Source organism: Grampus griseus (assembly GCF_964374135.1).
Source record: "Grampus griseus genome assembly, chromosome: 5".
Lineage (NCBI taxonomy): Eukaryota > Metazoa > Chordata > Mammalia > Artiodactyla > Delphinidae > Grampus > Grampus griseus.
In genome coordinates this window covers 133,053,963-133,064,452 of record NC_138998.1, presented here as the reverse complement: position 1 = coordinate 133,064,452, position 10,490 = coordinate 133,053,963, and the positions used below count along the sequence as shown (strand labels likewise).

The 10,490-nt window shown below is 46.0% G+C and overlaps 1 protein-coding gene across 1 annotated transcript in view; it reads right to left on the bottom strand.

Moving 5' to 3' along the window:
- KCNE2 (potassium voltage-gated channel subfamily E regulatory subunit 2) overlaps positions 1-452 on the bottom strand; it is a gene marked incomplete at its 3' end in the record, with an annotated part of 6,421 nt that extends 5,969 nt beyond the window's left edge. The window contains exon 1 of the mRNA XM_082655548.1: positions 445-452. The remainder of the gene's footprint in view (positions 1-444) is intronic.
- Positions 453-10,490: the final 10,038 nt, after the last annotated feature.

Below are 10,490 nucleotides of genomic sequence, written 5' to 3'. Positions count from 1 at the left end.
GGAGAAGAAGAAAGAGACGGGGCTTCCCTGGTGGCGCAGTGGTTGAGAGTCCGCCTGCCGATGCAGGGGACACGGGTTCCTGCCCCAGTCCGGGAAGATCCCACATGCCGCGGAGCGGCTGGGCCCGTGAGCCATGGCCGCTGAGCCTGTGCGTCCGGAGCCTGTGCTCCGCAACGGGAGAGGCCACAGAAGTGAGAGGCCCGCGTACCGCAAAAAAAAAAAAAAAAAAAAGAAAGAGACAGAAAGTATGCAAAAGAGGAAGGAGGGAAGGAAGGTGCGAAGGAGGGAGGGAGGGAGGGAGAGAGGGAGGGGGCTGGGGAAGGGAAGGGAGGAAAGGCCAGGTCTTGTACCAGGAAAATCATTCCTTTTATAATTTTCTGTAAAAAAAATATAGCTTTGTTAGTTAATTCCTAAAACAATAAAGTATTTTCAGTGGAAACTTGCCTGTGCGGTGCGCAGCAGTAGGGAATTCCTCGCTGCAGAGTCAGGCTGTCCCGCACCTTCTCGCTGACGCCAGGAGCTCGAAGGATGCTGCGTAAACCTGGCCTGTGGGCAGCTTCAGCCTGCAGCCAGCTGAGCCCTCGTTCACCGCAGTCCGCAATCCTAGGCTTTTATGAACCCAAATATTTAATCTAATCTTATGAGGAAAGTTAAATACTGACCGGCAGTTGGGAATTAACCTTGGTGCCGGTGGCGGTGTGCCTGCGTAGAGTCTGGCGTTGGGCACAAGTTCCTCTTCAGGCCCCGTGATGCCAGCTCCAGCCGGGGCAGTGCCGGGGCACAGGGAGCCGCCCAGGCTGGGACAAGTCTTAGTGGACAGCACCCTTCCCTGCAGACCTCGTGGGGAGGGAAAGCGTCCCAGACAGTGGACATGAATATGTCCATCTCTGAGCGGTTGGTGTGTGTTGAGGAGAAGGCCAGTATGATCTGCGGCAAGCATTCCTATTCTGACCACTTCCTGATAAGCCAAATTTCGTTTAATTGTCCTCTCTAGGACAATTTCCACATGACTTATAACTACACGGCTGTCTGATAAAACAGAAACTTGCCACAGAAAGGTGTTATATGGAGGAGATGGAAGCAAGTCTGCAAAGTATACAGAGAGCTGACAAATTCTACTTACGAAAAGATCCTTTTTCTATCATAGTGGGAGTGCTTGGAATTGGTCAGAGTGGGACTTAATAAAAGCTGACACCCACCTACTGAGTACTTACCATGTGCCAGGTTCTTCTCAAACGCTTTTATTGTATCAGCATCATGTGATCATTGCCACACCCAGTGTAGAAGGTACTATGAACCTTACAGCTGAGGAACGCAGGCACGTCGAGCTCAAGAGGTCAGAATGACATAGAAGTAGAGCCAGGATTTGTGTCCGGTTCCTGAACAGCAGCTGCAGAAGTTACACACCACCAAAGTCACTTGAAGGTCACGGGGCTGGCCAGTACTCTGTAATGTACCTGTGTAAAGGAACGTTAACTTTGCTTCATTTTGGATTTTCTCATTAAATGATGCTCTGTACAGTATGGTTTGCAGTACACTCGGTGGCAAGAGGAAGATGGCTGGGATTTAAAACTACCTACAAAGTATAGTAGTTAATGTAAATATTAGGTGTGAGCTGAAGAAATATAAGGATTTCTAAAACGGCACCAGCTTCTCACGACACCATTTGTTCTCTAAAATTGCCTTCACTGCACAAGACTAAGCAAACCCGACCAGAAAGGAATTGTTCGATGGTCCAGTTGGACTGATAGTGCCTCCGTAGAAACAGAAGCAGGAGATTCAAATGGCTCCCTGGGAAATTCAACTGAGGTGACTGTGCCCCCTGCTGGTGAAACAAGGAACAGAGCCCAATCTCACTCCTAAGGCAGCCCTGGCCGTTTCATGGCACATCTTGAATTCTCCTAAGAGCAAATGTAAGAAGAATCAAGAGTGTGCAAGTCTACGCTGTGGTAATTAGGGCAGGACTGGAAGGCGATATATCCTGGAGGCTACGAGCTTTGGAGGCTGACAAACCGGGTGAGCAAATTACATAGCGTTCCTGATCTGTGGATTCTTCATCTGTAAGGTAGAGAGAAGACGACTTTCTACCTCATTGGGTTGTCATAAAAATTAGATGAGAAAAAGGACATAAAGCACTTAGTACAGACCTGGCACATAGTAAGAGAGTGAGTGCCCTACACATACTAGCTTTTGTTATTATTTTTAAGAGAAATAGACAAGGGGACATGACAGTGAGAAGCAGAGTTTGACCAGCCTTAATAAGGAAAAGAGCTTCCTAGCACCTGGTGAAGAGTAGCTCCTTAATGGTTAATTTTTACATAGCTCTTCCAGAAGCCTGATATACAATTCATATGACTGCAATCAGGTGGGGAGCTGACAAAATGGTTTCAGAAGCAGAGTGTAAATGTGACCCAAGTATCTGTTACAGGCTGGAGAAGAAAGAAGAAAGGGGACAGAGCTGTCTCCTGTTTCCCCCATGGGCATCAGCCCTCTTGACCTCTGCAGAAGTTTCTCGATAGACTCACTCAGCATCGTCCCCAACAGTAAAATGCTATCTGCCCAGAAAGCGAGCCACGTAAAAGCAAATGTTCTCTTTCAAAACTAAATTGCAACCCACATCTTTACATACATCTTTACTTACCTCTGCCTACACACGGCATGTTTTTAAAATCTAGTGAGTTGAGTCTGCCTTTGGATTTAAATGGAATGTTATTCAGTCTGATATCCAGCACTTACAAAACCCAAAATTCCTTCGAAAGAGAAGAGTGTGGAAGACTTTATTTAGAATCAAGTCTGCCTTTCAAGTCACCTGCATTGTTCTTCGAGCATCTCTATGGATACAAACCAAGGGCTAACAACCCTCCTTAAGGAGAACGTAACTCTGGTAACAGATAATGGTGAAGGTAGAGGCTTGGTAACTGTCTTTGGAGAGTCTCAGATCAGTTAGTGCCTCTGCCTCGATACTGCTAGGAGAGATGTCCTGCACAGACTCTGTCTGTTGCCCTCCTGTGATGGAAGGTGACTCTACAACCACACCCTCCCAGTACAGCTCCATCACAATTTACGGTTAAATCCAACCTCAGAGTATGCATTTCTATGATGATAGAAACAATTGTTCTTTGATGACCCACGTAGTGGGCTGTAATTACATCTTTCCTACACAAATTTTTGTTTTTCTTGGAGCTGATAATTATTTCTTTTCTTTTCTCGCTATCCTTGAACCTCTTCCTATGGCCCTCAGTGGCTCAGCGTCATTAGGCAGCAGGGAAATGAACTTACAGCCACAGTGAGATGCCCCACATGCCTTCTAGAATGGCTCAATTTTAAAAAGACTGACGACACCAAGTGTCGTTGACGATGTGGAGTAGCTGGAACTTTCATCGTCCCTGGCGGGAATGTAAAGCAGTACCACCGCTTGGAAACAGTTTAGCAGTTTCCCGGTAAGTTACTGTAAGGCCCCCAACAATCCCACTTCTAGCTATTCACCCAAGATAAATGAAAAAAGTATGTCCACACGAAGACTTACACATCAATGCTTGTAGGGGTTTTATTCGTAATAGCTAAAAACTGGGAATAACCCACATATCCCTCAACAGACAAATGGGTAAATAAATTGTAGTATATCTAGACAATGGAATATTGCTCAAAAATAAAAAGGGACAAACTAACGACACATGCAACCACATGGATGAATCTCAAAAACATTATCTGAGCAAAACATGTCAGACAGGAAAGAGGTTTTACTGTGTAAGTCCATTTCTAGAAATTCCAGAAGGGGCAAAAGTAATCTACAGTGATAGAAAGCAGACCAGCTGTTTCCTGGAGCCAGGGGAGGGGAAGGTTGAATGCAAAGGATGGAGAGAGAACTTTTGGGGGTGACTGAATTGTTCTGTATCTTGATGGTGGTCTTGGTTACTTGGGTGAATGCATTTGTCAAAACTCATTGAACTGTACTCTTGAAATGGGTCCATGTAATTTGATGTAAACTATACCACAATAAAGTTGATATCTTAAAAATCCATATTTATAAATTTATACCTCCAGCCCAATTCTCTCTTCTAAACTTAGTCTCAAATGTCCAAATGCTTACTTAACGTTTCCACTTACATGTTTAACTGTCATCTCAGCTTCAAAGGTCCAAACAGAACGCTTAATCCTCCCACCACATGTGCTTCTCTCACCATCACAGTAAAAGGGTCCCCACCATCCTCTCAGTTCCCTAAGCCACAAAGCTAAGAATTAGCTTTGATTCCTTGCTTTTCCTAACCTCCTGCATCCAATCCGTTCGCAGATATTGTTGATTGACTCCCATCAAGAAAAGCCTCTCCGGGACTTCCCTGGTGGCGCAGTGGTTAAGAATCTGCCTACCAATGCAGGGGTCCTGGGTTCAATCCCTGGTCCAGGAAGATCCCACATGCTGTGGAGCAACTAAGCCCACGCACCACAACTACTGAGCCTGCGCTCTAGAGCCCGCAAGTCACAACTACTGAGCCCGCGGGTCACAACTACTGAGGCCCGCACGCCTAGAGCCCATGCTCCGCAACAAGAGAAGCCACTGCAATGAGAAGCCCGCGCACCGCAACAAAGAGTAGCCCCCGCTCGCCGCAACTAGAGAAAGCCCGCGCACAGCACGAAGACCCAACGCAGCCATAAATAAAGATTAGAAAAAAAGAAAAGAAAAGCTCTCCAAATCTTGATCATGGATGTGTGAGTCTGCCCTCTGGGTGATATTGAACCAGCCAGAACTGTAGCAACCCAGCTCAACCTCTTTGGAAACTGCGTCTGGGCTTCTGTGTTGTAAACTAGTGTGATGGCCAATTGCAACGAAGAGTTACAATCCGTCTCATGAGCCAATCAGATACCCTTTCTCAGAAACGTGCCCTTTTCTGTTGTACGTTTTTTATTGTTGCCCTAAGCTTCATTCTTCCTATTTCTGCACAGACAGACCCTTTGAACATGTCCCTTTGTCTGGCAAGCAATAGATTCAGCTTCATTTCTTGCTGCTTTGGTGCTTTCGGTGGTGGTCAGTGGTTTGCTGATGCTTTAAAACACATCCCAGCTGAGTCTACTTTGAACCTCCCGCCTCCTGGCTGGACTGGGTCATGGCTTTGCTCTCTGCCTTCAGCCTTCCACTCTCTGTCCTCATTCATCCATGTCTAAGAGCGACGAGCATGACCTTGTAGAAACATAAATCAGGCCACGCTATTGCCCTGCTTAAAACTCTCCAGTGATTTCCCATCACCTTCAGAATAAAATCCAGACTCCTTAGTGCAGCCCAGAAGGCCGTAGAGGACCCCTGGTTCCCTCTCTGATCTCATCTTCGCCTCAAAGCCTGATCCTGCTTCCCTGCTCTTCTTGTTTCTGCCTTAGCATCTGTATGAGTTTCCCATTGTTGCTGAAATACACTATCACAAACTTAATGGCTTAAAACAACATAAACTTATTATCTTAAAGTTCTGGAGGTCAGAAGTCCAAAATGGGTCTCACTGGGCTAAAATCAAGGTGTCAGCAGGGCTGATTCCTTCTGGAGACTCTGGCAGGGGAAACCTGTTTCCTTGTCTTTTCCAGCTTCTAGAAGCTGCCCCCATTCCTTGACTCATGGCCCCTTCCTCATATGACTCCAACCTCTGCTTTCATCATCACATTTCTTACCACTAACTCTGACCTTCTTGCCTTTCTCTTACAAGGACTTTTGTGATTGCACTCGACCTGCCCAGATCAACCAGAATAATCTCACCTCAAGGCTTTTCATTTAATCAGAACTGCCAAGTCCCTTCTACATGTAAGTTAACTTAATTCACAGGTTCCAAGGGTTAGGAGGTGGACATCTTCGAGGGGCCATCATTCAGCCTGCCCAGCGTCTTTGCATCAGCTGTTGCCTCTGCCTGGAACGACATTCCTGCAGATCTTAGCACCGCTTGCGTCTTCTTCACTTCAAATGATATCTTCTCAGACAAGTATTTTCCCTACCCACCCAATCTGTAACACTGATGCCCACCACCCTACATGATGACATCTTTGAATTCTGAAGTTATCCTGTTTTATTGCTTCTTTTTTCTGTCTCTAACTAGAACTTGAGTTCCATGACAGCAGGAACCTTGTCTGTATTGCTCATCCTGGGTCTGGTTGAACAACAGTTCTCAGTGCCTTCCAGATTCATGGGAAAAGGTAACAATTCTAGATCTCACCTCTGATGAAATCAAAACCCACCTGTTTACAAGGTATCAAGGTGATTCTTCCAGTCAAAAATAAACTCTTGGAAAAATAAAAACTCTTCACCATTTCAGAAACATTAACAGTACTTGAAGTTTCCAGATGGAGCTCATAAAATAGGAGGTTTTCACTGATGGTCTTGGTGTGACCATGATGGTTTTGTGCAAAGCTGAAGCTGGCTGTGCTGAGAAACACTGTGCGTTTCATGCAGCTGCACAATGAGCTTTAGATTTCTCTGCCCAGCTGCAGAATATTAGAGGAGATGACAATGGTTCTGGAGTGGACGACACTATTTGACTGAGGAACTAGTGGAATTTTCTTCTTCTCTGAGCCACAAACAAACTTGACCATTTCCAACAAGGAAGGCTTCACCAAGGACTCCCCAAACACGTGGACATTCTTTGGTCTAGCAACAAGAGAAGCAACCCTGTAGGATGCCTTGGAGATGCTGCTTTACTGATAGAGCAAACCGAGTTTTGTTAAAGTTTATCCTCTTTATGTGGAATCTTGACCCAAGGTGCTCTCCAAGCTTTGCTTCTGGGGATGAGAATCTTGCCACCCAGAAGCTGCGAGCCTGATTTGGAATGTAAAGCCGGAGGACGCCTCAACTTCATGGTGCTCTATTTCCCTTGACCTTACTCAGTGTCAGCGAGGTCCAAGTGCACCAAGGCCTAATGGCAGGGTACTGTCTTTCATTTCTGTGAGCAGATAACGAGGGCTGCACGAAGCTCACCCCATGGTCTCGGGGAGCATTTCTTCCCCTGTGCATTAATCTGGAGTGCACGATACCTTACTGCGATACCAGGGTTATTTTGCAAAGATGATTTTCAAAGAGGAAGAGAAACAAAACAAAGAGAAAAGAATCCTCAGCATGTGGGCCACAGGTGTGTGGGGACTGAAAGTGGATGAAAAGGTGAGAAGGTAGAGCCTCGGGGGCTTCTTCTCCTCTAGAAGGAGTGGGAGGCCCATGGACCCTTGTAGGGAAAAGCTGATCAACCCAGACCAGGGAAGAGAGAAGGGGATCTTGCCAGCAAACTTTGTCTGCTTTCCAGTTTTGCCAGGAATGAGACCTGCCTTTTGGTCTCTGCTTAGAACCAGCTTCCTGTTAACGCATCCAGTGAAACTCGTTCCAGATGTATCCTTGACCACATCTCTCCTTGTTCCTGAGCCCTTTGTTTAGGAAGATTGTTGAGTGGATTTTCCTTGGAACTTTTGTGTCTGATTCAAAGACAGAAGCCTGGGATGGAGAGTGTCCAGCTCGGGAAGAGTCCCCGAGGCACACCACCCAACCCCACCCCGGCCCTATCGCTGTGGACTCCCAGCCCTTCTGCCCTCCTGATGCACTCAGGTCAGACCTCAAGGGAGGACCAAACCCAAGCACCTGCTCCCTTAAGAAATCATTTCTAAGAATTCCATCTCCTTGAACATTTAGAACAAGTCCTTGTCTTGTCTGGGAGAAAACTGTCTCCAGGACTCTCCTGGATTCCAAAGTGTGGCAGCTTTAAGAATTTGCTTCGGGCTTCCCTGGTGGTGCAGTGGTTGGGAGCCCGCCTGCTGATGCAGGGGACACGGGTTCGTGCCCCGGTCCGGGAGGATCCCGCATGCCGCGGAGCGGCTGGGCCCGTGGGGCCATGGCCGCTGGGCCTGCGCGTCCAGAGCCTGTGCTCCGCAATGGGAGAGGCCACAACAGTGAGAGGCCCGTGTACCGCAAAAAAAAAAGAAAAAAGAATTTGCTTCACTTCACACGTGTCAGGGTGGTTATTATTCTAAAAAAAACCAAAATACAAAACCAAGACAACAAGTGCTGGGGATGATGTGGAGAAATTAGAACCTTGCACACTGTTGGTGGGAAAACAAAACGGCAATGTCACTATGGACAATGGTATGGAGGTCCTCAAAAAATTAAAGCTAGAACTACCACGTAATCTAGTAATCCCAGTCCTGGGTATTTATCCAAAAGAACTGAAATCAGGATCTTGAAGAGGTATCTGCACTCCCATGTTCATTGCAACACTATTCACAAGAGCCAAGATGTGGAAACAACTTAAGTGGATGAATGGATGAAGAATATGTGGTATATACATATAATTGAATACTATACAGCCTTTAAAAAGAATGAAATTCTGTGACGCACGACAGCACAAATGCACCTTGAGGACATTATGCTGAAGGGAATAAACCAGTCACAGAAAGGCAAATGCTACATGCTTCCACTTACATGAGACACCTGAAATAGTCAAATTCATAGAATCAAAAAGTGGAATGGTGGTTGTCGGGGGCTGGGAGCAGTGGAAATGCTCTAATCACCAGGCATAAACTTTCAGTTAAGCAAGATGAATAAGCCCTAGAGAGCTGCTGCACAACACTGCACCTAGGGTCAACAATTGGATGTATTGCACTCTTTGTTAAAAGGGTAGATCTCATGTTAAGTGTTCCTATGACAATAAAATAAAACTAACAACGAAAGAATTTGCTTTCAGTTAGTGACCTCAAGGAGACAGTACAGCTTTACGAGTATCCCGAAAAGGGATGGCCCAGAGGAACCTGCTGTCCACCTCTGGAGAATGCCCCGAAGACCACTTTCTAGCTCATGGTCTTCCAAGCCTGACTAGGCAGGGTGTTTTTAATAGGTTCTCCTCAGCCCAGACCAGAGAAAGAAAATCTCAACCAGAGGCTGGGGTGCTCAGAACAGCCACACTGTGTCCCCACAGTGCTGTCAACTGCTCACACAGCAGCCCGGTCCAGCCATGGTCAGTTCTGGGTATAAGGTAGAGCCTTGCCATGCTCTGGCTGGTGGGCTCTCCTCCCTGCCTGATCTAACTGCCAATAGCCCTTAACAAGGTTTGGGCTTATTTATTTTTAAAATTTTTATGTTAGAGTGTGATGGATACAACCATTCTATACATTTCTTTTAAAATTATTTTTAGTTTGAAATAATTATAGACTCAGAGGAAGTTGCAGAAATGTTGAGTCCCATGTGCCCTTCACCCAGCTTCCCCCAATGATGACATCTTACATAACCATATATAATAAAGTCTCAAGATCAGCGAATCCACGCCAATACGATGCTGTTAACTAGAGCACAGACCTTATTCTGATTTCGCCGTTTTTACCTACATTCGTGTGTGTGTGTGTGTGTGTGTGTGTGTGTGTGTGTTTCTGTGTGTGTATAGTTTGGTGCAATTTCCTCTAATGTATAGATTCACGGGACTACCACCACAATCAAGGTACAGAACTGCCCCCTCACCTTTAAGAAACTCCCTCGTACTCCACTTTCCACTTGTACCCGTTTCTCCCACTGTCTACCCTCTGGTCTCACTCTCTATAAACCTGTCATTTTGAGAATGTTCTAAAAATAGGATTATACAGTAAATAATCTTTTGAGACTGGCTTTTTTCCACTCAGCATAATGCTCATGAGATCCATCCAAGTTGCTCTGTATATCAACAGCTATTTTCTTTTTATTTCTGAGAAGTGTTATAGGAATATTTAACCTTTCATCTGCTGAAGGACATTTGAATTGTTTTCAGGTTTTTGCTGTTGTGAACAGAGCTACTGTGAACATTCTTTTTTTTTTTTTTTTTTTGCGGTACACGGACCTCTCACTGTTGTGGCCTCTCCCATTGCGGAGCCCAGGCTCCGGACGCGCAGGCTCAGTGGCCATGGCTCACGGGCGCAGCCGCTCCACGGCATGTGGGATCTTCCCGGACCTGGGCACGAACCCATGTCCCCTGCATCGGCAGGCGGACTCTCAACCACTGCGCCACCAGAGAAGCCCTGTGAACATTCTTATATAGGTTTGGGTGTGAACATAAGTTTTCATTTCTCTGGGATAAATGTTCAAGAGTGCAATTGCTGGGTCATATGGTAGATGCTTGTTTAGTTTTGGAAGAAACTGCTGAATTAGTTTCCAGAGTCGTTGTACATTCCAGCCAGGAATGCGTAAAAATTCCAGTTGCTCCGTACCCTCACCAGCAAAGCTTTGTGTTTTGCATCCATGGTTATGAACCCTGGATAGAACGTTAGGACCATGTGGGACCTTAAAGATTTTCTAGTCCAGCACATTGATTCTACACAGGGAGGAACCAAGATGCTGAGAAGGGACATCATTTCCCCTTCCTCCAATTCTTCTCTTATTATTACCATCTTCCCTGTTTGCCCCGTTGACAGTCTCAGGCAGAGCTGTCTCACGTTTCTGATGTCTCTGCAAACTTGTCAAAGGTAGAGCAGGACCGAAGATCTGTGTTCAAGCCTCAGGGAAAAGTCTTGCCTGGGAA